This window comes from Symphalangus syndactylus, chromosome 7 (assembly GCF_028878055.3).
Source record: "Symphalangus syndactylus isolate Jambi chromosome 7, NHGRI_mSymSyn1-v2.1_pri, whole genome shotgun sequence".
Taxonomy (NCBI): Eukaryota; Metazoa; Chordata; class Mammalia; order Primates; family Hylobatidae; genus Symphalangus; species Symphalangus syndactylus.
This window is the reverse complement of record NC_072429.2, coordinates 16506316-16518476: the sequence shown is the minus strand read 5'-3', so window position 1 is coordinate 16518476 and position 12161 is coordinate 16506316. Positions and strand designations below refer to the sequence as shown.

The 12161-nt window shown below is 43.9% G+C and overlaps 1 long non-coding RNA gene across 1 annotated transcript in view; it reads right to left on the bottom strand.

Moving 5' to 3' along the window:
- Nucleotides 1–1097: 1097 nt before the first annotated feature.
- LOC129486028 (uncharacterized) overlaps nucleotides 1098–12161 on the bottom strand; it is a 39033-nt gene continuing 27969 nt past the window's right edge. The window contains exons 2-3 of the long non-coding RNA XR_008658829.2: nucleotides 3243–3333; nucleotides 1098–1569 (exon numbers count right to left, since the gene is read on the bottom strand). This is a non-coding gene — a long non-coding RNA (uncharacterized lncRNA). The remainder of the gene's footprint in view (nucleotides 1570–3242; nucleotides 3334–12161) is intronic.

The following is a 12161-nucleotide window of genomic DNA, read 5'->3' as shown; positions in this document are numbered from 1 at the left end:
CTCATGTCCTTTAAAACAGATTCATTTCTCCTTCCATCTTTTAATGAAAATTTAGCTTTTCTTTCTGGCAAGACCTTAGGGTGAGGTTTAGAACACATTTCAGTTAGGTATAGAGAGTAAATGCACTGTCTGATTGGGGTAGAATCATTGGCTTTGGAATTAGATCAAAGTGGGTTCAAATCCCAGCTCAGCCATATCTATGAAAGGGTGACTTGCAGATAGGTGACCACAAACACCACAGCCATAATGATGATAACGTGCCTCATGCCGAGGTTGGACTATTTGCAAAGCACCTAGCTCAGCCCCTTTAGGCTCAAGTTTCGTTTAATCCTTACAATGACCCCAAGAGGTAGTTTACATTTACAGAAGAGGAAGGTAACTGAGGCTCGGGCCCAATATGGTTAAGAAATGGAAATGAGTTTCTCCCCAGGCTAGGTGGCTTTGAAGCTGGAGCTCCCAGCCACTCTGACATATTGTTGTGTAATTATTGCTATTACTCTTGACAGACTAACCTCTTGGATAAGACCTTGCAACTTATATAATGCAGAACCTTCTCTTCCCAACTGGACTGATTTCTTTGATTAAAGTGTTTGTATCTCCTTCATCTCTGTATTTCTCACCCTCCCGATCCCAGTGGAAAGTGATTTGCACATTCTAGAGGTTCATGAAATATCAATTGACTAACATAAGTGGGCTTTGGAGAGCCTCCAGCTTTGGTTTTGCAACAGCAGACCTCTCTTTCCCTGTCTACTTGTCTTTTAAAAAATCATCTTAAATATGATTGACGCTTTATAAAGGTAAACATATCAAATGCAGAAAATTCAGCAACTCTAATGAAGAAAAAAATGATTTATCATTCCACTACCAAAAGGTATCATTTTGTCTGATTTCCTTCCAATTTGCCTATGCAGAGATTTATGTTATTGCTCTTTACAAATGTGTATTTTTTTTACAATAAAAATAGTACATTTGCACATTAGGAATGGGAAAAAAAACTGAAAAATAATACAAGTTACTCAGAATACCACAACCAAGAGTTAGCTGTTGTTAACTTTCTGACACACATTGACTCGACTTCACGTTCTAATCTGAGGAAGCCTAATTATGAAGGTGTTTGTTCAGTTGTTTGCAGTCTAAAGTTGAATATGGAAAGTATAGGATTTTTGATTTATTCTTAATGGCTGCATGATATTCCACTGTGTGGCTGAACCAAAAATCACTTAACCAGTTCCAAGTTGTTGGGCATACAGCTTGTCTTCAATCAGTCGCTTTATACATACCAGTGAAATAAACATGCCTGCTGTTGCTGCTAAAGGATTCTCTGGTCACCGACCAGGGGTAGACGTAACTGGGGTGGGCCCACATGGCTCTCAGACTCCAAAATGTGAGTTTCACCTGCCTTCCACTGTTGTTCTTCTCAGTAGAGGTCTGCCTGTGCCACCTGTGCATCTGAGCCCATCCGATGCACTGGATTCATCTGGAGGAGTAGCTTTCTGGCATGGAACTGACTTTGTGGGTTCCCCTAGGAATCTCCTGCAACTTTTCTAGTGTGTTGGCTTCTGATTTCTCCTGTAGGTAGACACACAGGAATAGAGGGCAAAAAATAGAAAAAGAGATTTTTAAAAACTAATTTATGCACATAGAAAACATCCCAACAGTTTAGAGAGAGCAAAAAAGAGAAAAGTCATCTCTCTCTCTCTCTCTCTCTTCCTCAGATGCCTTATTCCCTTCTAGAGGCAGCTGTTGCCCACAGTTTCTCCTGTTTTCTTCCAGAATTGTCTGCAGTCACCTCTCTATCTATCCACTCACACAACCATCTCTATCCACCTATTCATGTGTTCAGCTATCTTTTCTCTATGTATGTATATAACTAGCTGTTGATCCACCCAGTCATCCATCTGTAGAAAAATCAGGAATGTTTAAATGAGTAGTTATCATAAATACAGCAGTTCAGAGGGGGCTTTAGGAGGTAGAAGCCTGGGTCCCCAGCTCACCACCAATCCACTTTATAACTTTGGCCAAGAGGCTCTGCTGCTCTCAGCCTGTTTCCTCCAGTATAAAATGAGGCCAACAACAATCCTAGGGGGCGGTGAATGTGCCCTGGAAAGTGGAGACACGGAGCAGATGGAAACGCCTGGAAAGGCCCGTGGAGGATGCTGCTCTCCCCTAAGGCCTGCAGTGAGGGAAGGCCCAGTGTGCTTTTTCACCCAAATGAGGGGAGCAGAAGAGGGCAGAGGGAAGCAAGGAAGGTAAGGGAGTGCCCCCCGGTTCCCCCACCGCCTGGTGGAAGGACAGGGTGATGTTTCATAAACATTACCTCATGTGTTTTCAAGAGATAAGGTGTTTAGTAAACGTTGTTGGAGGAGACCTGACCTGGACAGCCATCCGCATGACCACCACCAGGACACGCGGCTGCCTGCTCGGACCGGCTTCAGGGGCCTCCAGCTTGGCTTGCCCAAAATATAGGAACCAGCAAGTGGAGCTGGCTCTATTTAGTGTAAACAGAGGCAAATACTCTTTTGCTGAAGGACAAAGAGGTTGTGCAGGGAGAGGGCCGGCAGCCTCCTCTGGTCAGCAGTCGAGGTCTGTGGGCACCGGGACCCCAGCATTTCCATGTGGGGTTCAGCTCTCTGGAGCTGAGGTTTGCCTCAGGGGCTCCGTGTAGCACAACCCCAGAGAGAGGCATTGACATAAAATATCATGGGAATGGTGCCCCCTGGAGTTGTGTAGCGGGGTGCCTGGTGCAGGCACAAGGAAGTGGTCACCATTTGCTTACAGAGCAGACTCTGTGGGATCCTAGGAAACCTGAATTAGCCACCAGGTCCCCTACTGTCCACATTTACCCTCCTCTCCACCACAGGAGGGCCCTTGGCTGCAGCAGGTTGGCACTGGGCAGTAATGGCGTACTCTTCCTTATCCGAGCAAGACTTCCCTTCATTCCCACACAGCCGAGTCAAAGGTGGCAGCGGCACAAGATGCCTTCCCTGAGCCAGTCCTCTCTGGACCCTTGCCAGGGAGCAGAAATGTCACAAACGTACAAATCTGAGCTCAACGAGGAATGTCTTAGCTAACTCTCAGGGCCCCCAGGCATGGACAATGGACCAGACCCCATCCTATTTTCTTTTTCAATTAATGTTCCTGACATATTAACAAATGAGGAAATTCTAATACAGATTTGCAAAAATTGTGATACGATGGAAACTTTGGCATTTAACAATTTAATGCTTTCAACATACACTCACCCAAACACACGGACTTGGCAATAATATCGAGTCTGAACTGGAAAGCCTTCATGAATATTAGGCCCAGGACAAATTTCTCTCTGGCTCTACTCTGTCAAAGAAAGTGAGAATTTAGCTTAGTAAGTGGTGATGTCCTCCTCACTGGAGGCATGTAAGCAGAATGGATACCACTGAGGGAATCACTGCATAGGCCTGAGGCTGTCTGGGAAATGTGAACTGCAAGACATCTCCAGTACCAAGGCATATTTGGTTCTAAATCTAGTTGTAGAGAGGTCCTGGCTGGGCACGACGGGTCATGCCTGTAATCCCAGCACTTTGGGAGGCGGAGATGGGTGGATCACCTGAGGTCAGGAGTTCAAGACCAGCCTGGCCAACATGGTGGAACCCTGTCTCTATTAAAAATACAGAAAAGTAGCTGGGCATGGTGGTGTGCACCTGTAATCTCAGCTACTCAGGAGGCTGAGGCAGGAAAATTGCTTGAACCCTGGGGGAGGTGGTTGCAGTGAGCTGAGATTGCGCCACTGCACTCCAGCCTGGATAGTAAGAGCAAGACTCCATCTCAAAAAAAGAAAAAAAAAGATCCTTCCTGCTGAGCTGCTGACTTGGCTGTGAGCAGAGGCAGAGTCTGGGAGGCACCCCAGCCTGAGCAACTTTTCTGGAACTGCATAGTGTTTGATGAAATGGATTGAAAACCCAATTTCCAGCTCCATGCCAATTTGGGGTCAAATGATATATTTCACTTTTGTCAATGAGTTTGCTGTTCTGAGCCTCAGTTTCCTCATCTGCAAAATGGGAGTGATACTTCCTGACTTGCAGGGCTGTGGTAAAAACTAAATAGGATAGTGTATGTCCAGGCCAACTCAGCATCAGACACACAGTTAGCACTCACATATGTGGCGTGAGAGGTGTGAGGCACCCTCTGAACTAAAACACTAAATCAAGAAACAGATCTGGAGCTGGGCATGGTGGTGTGCGCCTGCAATCCCAGCTACTCAGGAAATGGAGTAGCAGGAGGATCCTTTGAGCCCAGAAGCTTGAGTTCAGCCTGGGCAACATAGAGAGACTTCATCTCAAAATTAAAATAAAATAAAATAAAATAAAATATAAAATAATAAAATAATTAAAGTAAAACAGATATGGGGAGGAGCTCTCTCTGGCTTTCCCTCCCGGATCCAATTCCACAGCTCCAGAATCCGCACCTGGCAGGCCCTTTCGCTCTGAACTCAAATGCCTGGCCTTATTCTGGCAGTGTTAGAAGCACAGGCTTGGGTTCTGGGGAATGAGTACAGGTAAGTGACTTCCCCGGGGATTTCACTGTAGCTTCTGAGCACATACAGATAGATAGTATCCTTATAATAATAACTATTATTTATATGGCTCTTATTATTTGCTAGTTACTTTCTTTGTGCCCTTAAGCAAGGTACTTAACCTCTCTGAGCCTCAGATTCCTTATCTAGAAATCGGAGAAAATAATAATGCTTATTCAGAGCGATTGTGAAAATAAAATTAGCTCATACATATAAAACAGAACAGTGCTTGCTGCACAGCAAATTCAAAAGGTAAATATAATTAACACTCTAAATACATTGAAACAATATAAAATTAGTTGTTATTTGCCAGGCACTGTGCTATACACATGTGCATGATTCTCAGAACAACCTTCAAGGTATCTACTATTATTATAATCTCATACAACAGTTGAATAAACTGAAAAGTGAAGTAAATATTGCCCTAGACCACTTGGCCAATAATTGGCACATCCAAAATTCAAAATTGATTGGCTCATTCCAAAACCAAGCTCCTAATTGTTATGTGCTCATCAGCGTGGAAGTAAGAGATTGTCAAATATTACTTCACACCCCCCCTTCATTAGTTAAAAAATAGGCAACCACCACCTCAATGATGCCAACAACTACAAAACTCAGCTCCACAGGACCCCTGTCATGCTACAAGCAGATGGCATCGATCCTGACTTTGCTGCCATGAAATCCCCTCAAGAGAGCCCCACATCAGGGGTCCTGAGTTTGCAGACAGTCATTAGAGACATCCTTGTTTGGGAAACAGCTGCCCTCCACCCTGACTTCACAGCTGGGGAAACAGGGCCTGGAGAGGAGACTCATCTGGTCCCCTCTGTTTTATGCCGCTCCTTCTTCTTGCCAGTAACACCACACCATGGAGCTTTGCCTCTCGGGGCCCATTCATCTCAAATCCTTTTTCTGATTAGCTCACTGTGCTGCCTGCCATCGAGGTTCTCATCAGAGCACTCACGGGGCCTTGGCTATTTAAAAATTCTCTTAATTCGAGAAGTCTCTGCCACTGCCCCTGCCAGCACCAGGCTCACCCATGTTTGGCTTTTGCATTCTGTGCTTCCTAATCCCATTTCTGGGGCTTAATTATGATTACGCAGCTTTATTATGTAGAATTGATTTTAAGTAATGGCCCTAATTAAGAGTGAATTTTAATTAAGCTTAATTCAGAGCCTGCCTCCAATTGCCAAAGATTTGCAGCCTGAGAAGGGGAAAGGCTGCCCGTGCACAAAACTCACACGTGACTTTGATCTTCGTGCTGCTGGGCTGTTGCAGCCAGATGGGTTTGTACTATTTTCTGGCCTCAGGGTGCATTTCTTCACCAGGATGCAGGGGGTATCAGCTCTAGTCCATCTTCCCCTTCCATCCAGAAGCAAACTCGGAGTGCTGGCAATAAACAGAAGTGGGGAGCCTGCACCTTTGGGGTGAATATCAACCACACCACCCACCCTGTTGTAGAAAATGAAGCTCATTTGCTTTCTTCCAACTGCTCATGAAACCTGTTCCACAGGTGAGAAAACCAAAGCTCAAGAAGGCCAAGGCACACACAGGCAGTGAGGGCAGCGGGAAGATTGGAAATCAGCTCTGCTCCCAATGCCTTTGCCCACTCTGTTCCAACACAGCCTTCCAGTAAGTGGCAATCATCTCTGACTTTGGCAGAAACCAACCTCCTTGAATTTCCTGCCTGCCCACCTAAGCCACTGCTTCCCCAACTTTAGAAGCTCATATGCTGTGAAGGTGGGTCTTTTACGTAAGAGTGAAAAACATCTCAAACCAACTTGTTTTCAAATGAAAATTTTATCCTACCTTTAAAACTGCTATAAAGCGAAAGTTGTCATAAGAATGTTAAAAAGGAAATAAAACAATGTGATAAATCCAAATCAGAAACTATTACCTTCTAAAGCCCTAGGAGTAAGGCTTGATCTGCTGTCTTTAAAAAACAGAGATGAGAAGATAGTTCGACACAACAGCACCAAACTGAGACTTTGTCCCTAACATAATCGGAAAGACCGAAAAAGGGTTGGGAGGACAATCATTGTGTCACTCTGTGATACAGTGTTATTTAAAGTCGTATCCAGGTGCCAGCTAAAATCGACTCTCCTTTGTCCAACACTTTCATGGACACTGATCCAAACCAATTTAGCACAGGTTTCCAGGGACCTCCGAGTAATAATGCCCCTCAGCTGCCCTACAGATGACAAGATTCTGGACAGAAATCCAGCTCCCCTAACCCCCAGCCCTGGACCAAGGACAAGATATGGGCATTCCTTTGGTGTTTCAAATAAAAACACAGTGAAATCAATATGTTCTCCAAGACCGGCTTGGTGGAGGCTGTTCATCTGTGGAGAAGGGGCCTGGCCATCCAGTTCCTGAATGCCTTTGCCACACTAGAATGTTTTATGGTTCTAAAGTTTCCATCTTAGAAAATCACCCACTAAGAAGCCAAGCTCTGAAAACGTTTTGATTTTTCTAGAGGGAAATGGAAAGTGAAAAATGGAATTCAATTACCTTGAAAATAAAAGGGGCAATTTCACTCACAACTGTTATACTTAAAAGCTCCATATGAAACAGGCATTCAAATAAGTCTCAGGCTAAGTTAAAAGAAAAAGGGGAAAAAGAAAATCATGTATTAATCCTCTTCCGTCTACTCCTTCTGACCGAGTAAGTCTTCCTTAGATTCAAAAAAGATAGATGGACTTGAAACACATTAAATAAGCATTGTATGACTTTAATAATCCAAGCCACAGAAGTTTTCTATTAAAAGTTGGGTATTTAGAAGACCCATTTGGTTAACCTAACCAGTCTAGTGACACAGAAACCACCATGTGCGGGGGGCTCTTCTGAGCAGAGCTGAAGCAGGGACTCCCTACTTTTCTCTCAGGGATTTGGAGGTAAAGTTACCATCAGACCCTTCAGTTCAGCTGAAAACTCTGAGATGCCCAATACACTCCCATTTTCTACTTCTAGGAAACTTCACTAAAAGAGAGGAAAAGATAATAGCCTTGATTGAAATAGAAAGGCGTTACAGAAACTGACACCAAACAACACAACAGACATCATTGTCTCGTCATAACCACGACGCGCTTATTCTTTCTTTATATCTTCATTCCTGCTAGGTCAAGGCAAGCCATAGAAGTGGTTTTGTGACCACCATGATGGTTTCCCAAGGCAAATTTAGACAGCGTATTTTCTCCTGCCACAAAAAAATTCCAGCCAGACTCTCCAGTGGTTGAATTCCTGTTCCGCAAGTTACCAGCTGTGGAACTTTGTGCCTCAGTTTCCCCATCTGTAAAATGGAGATAACAGTAGCATCTACCTCATAAGATTGCTGTAAATATTAAATGAGACAGTGCTTAGCACAGTGCATGGCACAGAGCAAGCACTTGGTGGCCAATAAATGGTAAATATTAACCCTGGCTCAAGCTTACTGCCGTGGTTTATCTTAGCAGCTCCTGACTTGCCTGTTGAGAAAAAATGCTCCTACACTCAGAAGTATTCAGAAAACCTACAGCAAGGTGGTGAGAGACTCGACTCTTCAAACCTCTGAGGTGCTTTTCTGTCCGCATTCCAGTTTTCTGCCCATCACATTGGCCAAAGAGCTCTAGCCAGAGCTGAAGCCAGTGCTGATCACTTTCCTGAAAACCTGGCTGGCAGAGATGGGACCATATGTAGCACAGGGAAGAGGTGTGTGTTCAGACAGCTTCCTCTTGGAAATCCATTTTGAATGTAGATCCAAAGAAAATCCTTCCAGGCTTCTTGTACACATGCCAAAACCTGCACACATGTATGCATTTCTTCCTCTCTATGCATCTCTCCTGCACATCCGGGCAAAAACCAATCTCTGCAGGTAGCATCTTGTGTATGTAGCTGTCCGGCCCTATGATAAAATGCATTGTTTCTCTCTGAGTGAAGCTTAATGCACCTCAGCCTGGGGATTTATACTAAGCAATAAAATCCACAGGATAGAGAAATGCAAATAGATTGTAGAATATGATATTATCATTGTCAACATAAAAGACTTATTTACTGCCCCCCAAAAGAAAATACACCATAGTGTCGTTTGTTTCAGGGAATGCAAAAAAGGTTTCAACAACTAACAGGGCATGTTTCTGAGCAAAATATACCCCGTATATAATGTTGGAACACATATTGTCAGTGGCCACTCGTGTGTCTGTGTTCTTGCAAACAAACCTGTGGAATTGAGTCATGGAAGGTCACTTCCAGCCACCTCTCTGAGCCACACAGCACCTACCTAGCTCTGTTCACAAACAAACCAGACAATATAGACTTATTTGAAGGGAGAGGCCCTCTGAGGCAGGCCATACTCCAACAGCACATCTTAGAATGAGGCGTTTGAGCAGTTGCTGACTTGGCTTCCTGAGGAACTAAACGGAGTTGTGGTGGAGGTTGATTAAACAGATGGTCCATGTTGCTTTGGGCAAAGGGAAAATTTAAAGAGAAGATTTAGTAGAGCACATGGGAGGCGACAACTCCATCTTTTCTCTAGGAGGTATCCCTACAACTCCCACTAAATGCTCATGGTCATTCCACCAATGCTTTTGTTGCACAGGACACTGACAACTTACAAGACCAATTATTTTCACTGATTTGTTTGAATGATAAGTCTGTTGTTTTGTGTAGGGGTTTGGCTATGATATCAGACCCAGTCACAGCAATTGTTTCATTTCTGTCTATGAGGGCAAGATCTAAGTTTATAAGGCTTTAAACAGCCATAATTACCTAAATCACATTTTATGTGAAAAATATATTCTGACTGGTTCCCCCAATAACCCTGGGAAATATACCCTAGGTATTATTATGGCCAATTTACAGGTGAGAAAACCGAGGCTTCAGAGAGGTGAAGCACTTATCCATGGTCACCCAGCATGTAGGACGGTGGCTCCAGAGGCCTTGGTCCTGAACCCAAGCCTGTCCTGCTTAAGCTTACATCAGGGAAGCCCCTATGTGGCCCGTGCTGGGTGCTCTGCCATGGGGACATCTCACAGGTTTGATAGGTTTCATCACTCCTGCTTTACAGATGAAGAAACTGATACTTAAAAGAGGAAAAGAGTCTGCCCAAGTCACACAGATGTATATAGCTTGACTGGATTCAAACCTGAGTCCTGACTCCACCTGCTGTGGGGGTATAAAAAGAGAGCTTGAAGGTGTCATGATTATCCCCTTTACAGGCCACCACACCCCCGTCATGAGTGAGTTTTATAAGTTTCAGCAACCACATCAGTAATCTCATTTTGCATCCATAAATTTCTATTTTGTCCTTGGCAGCTCACTTGGACAGGGAATGGCCCGTATGTTTGAAAAGATGGTTCAGAAAGGAGCCTTTGGCAATCCCCAGGGTTTCTGCACCCAAGATGCACTGGAGGGATCATGACAACCAGTTGCAATCAAAGAAGGAAAAGAGAAAACCATATCCTAGAGTGGAAGCTGTTTTCTTGCTTTCAGAAATCAAATGTCATTACACCCCTAATTCAGTCCTAATGCGTCCTCCAAAGACATACTCTTGAGCTCTCACAATCCACCCCTCAAGTCATGGTGAGGCTCAAGGCCTTCACTGGGTTTCATTATCACAGAGCAAACAGGGTGGAGAGACTCATTTATTGAAGCAACAGATATTGGTGACCAATGAAATTGATGACCACCATGACCTAGGCTGGGCATTCAGTGGAGAGTAACACAGGCATCTTCCCTGACATCTGGGGCTTACAGATAATGGAGGAAACAGAAAAGAATCAGATAAAAAGATAGGCCAGACCAGAGAGTGCTAGGCAGAAATTAAAACAAGGAAGTCAACATTAAAAGCAGAGCCCAGGGAAGGCTTCCTTGGAGAGGTGACAGTGAACTGAGGCCTGACTTGCCCTGGAAAGACCTTGGGACACATTCTAGGAGGGAGGGTGCTGAGCCCTGGAGAGCTCTGTTTTGGGCAGTCACTCTCATCAGAGTTTCCATGATGACACAAAGGTCACATGGATGCCCAGAGTCTAATTTCAATCAACAATGAATCATGGCCACTCTGGGCGCACCAGCACCCCACTCTCAAACCTCCACCACACCCACCACACCTACAAGGGCAGTTTGTTTGACCAACAGAGAAAAGATTATTCCAAAATACACTTGGTAAAAACATCCATGGGGAGGGTGAAGTTTCTGGTTTCCCCTTTAAAGAGCTATCATCTTTGGATGTTCAGAGCTTCTCACAGGATAGCACCTCCTGTAAGGGTTTTGCCCCTATAGTTAATGTTCGGAAAGTATGTATTTCCCTCTTGAGAATTCTGTATGAAAGGGACACTGATAAGGGAAATGGAAGCCTTATTGCTAAGAAGCTAGTCAGCATTTGCAAGAGGAAGGGGAACTAGAATTGACTGCACACTTCCATGCACCAGCGTTGAGCTGGATGCCTTACCTGGTTTATCTCCTTCAATCCCAGAAAGAAGGTATTAAAAGCACCACTTTTACAACCTAGGACATTAGGTCTCTGGGAGGCAAGGCAACTTTCACAAGGTTATATAGCACATAAGTGACAGAACCAGAACTAATTATATTACGTTTATTACATGAATCAAATTTCGTGATTACTTACTAGGTTCCAGGCACCTTGTTTGTTGCCTTTGGATCATGCATGATTTCACTGACTTCTCACTGCATTTCATTATATTACTTTCCCATCTAGCAGATGGGAAGACTGAGGTTCAGGGAGGTGAAGTAGCTTGCCTGTGGTTGTTCAGCTCCGAGGTGATAAAGTCAGGATTGAAACCCACACATGTCTGATGCCCTCTTTTTTCAGAGAGGCTGATGTCAAGAGAGGGAACGATGGAAATTTTCCATATTAAAGGAGATTTAACGAGACATGACTACCAAATGCAAAGCCTGATCATAGACTGGAAACTGGACTAAAGGGGAAAATTTTATAAAGGATATTTTGCAGTCAACTGACAAAATTGGGATGTAAATCGTAGATCAGACAAAAGGAGTTGTATCAGTTTTGAATTTAGGCTGTTGATAACCCTACTGTGATTATGTGAGAGAATATCTTTCTGTCTAGGAAGCTCATAGTATTCAGGGATGAAAGACTATGATGTATGCAACTTCTTCATGTGTCTCAGAAAAAGAAATTGTGTGTATGTGTGTGTGCCAAGAGAGAAAGAGCAGATGGGGTAAAATGTTAACATTAACAATAGATTAACCTAATGGGTATGCTTACTTTTCCGTAAGTTTGAAATTATTTGCAAATAAAATTGTTTAAAAGAGAAGGAGAAAGAGAGAGAGAGAATTGCCAGCTGTTGTATAATGAGCTTGTGGATATTTCCTGAGTCCTACTTGAAGGTTAGTTCAACTCTGTGCCCTAACTCTTCCCCTCTGTCTGAAATTTCACCATCACTCATTCAATCTTTCACATTTACCTGTCCAGTTTTTGTTTGTTTGTTTGTTTGTTTGTTTGTTTTGAGACGGAGTCTCACTCTGTCACCCAGGCTGGAGTGCAGTGGCGCGATCTTGGCTCACTGCAACCTCCACCTCCCAGGTTCAAGTGATTCTCCTGCCTCAGCCTCCTGAGTAGCTGGGAATACAGACACGTGCCACCACACCCGGCTAATTT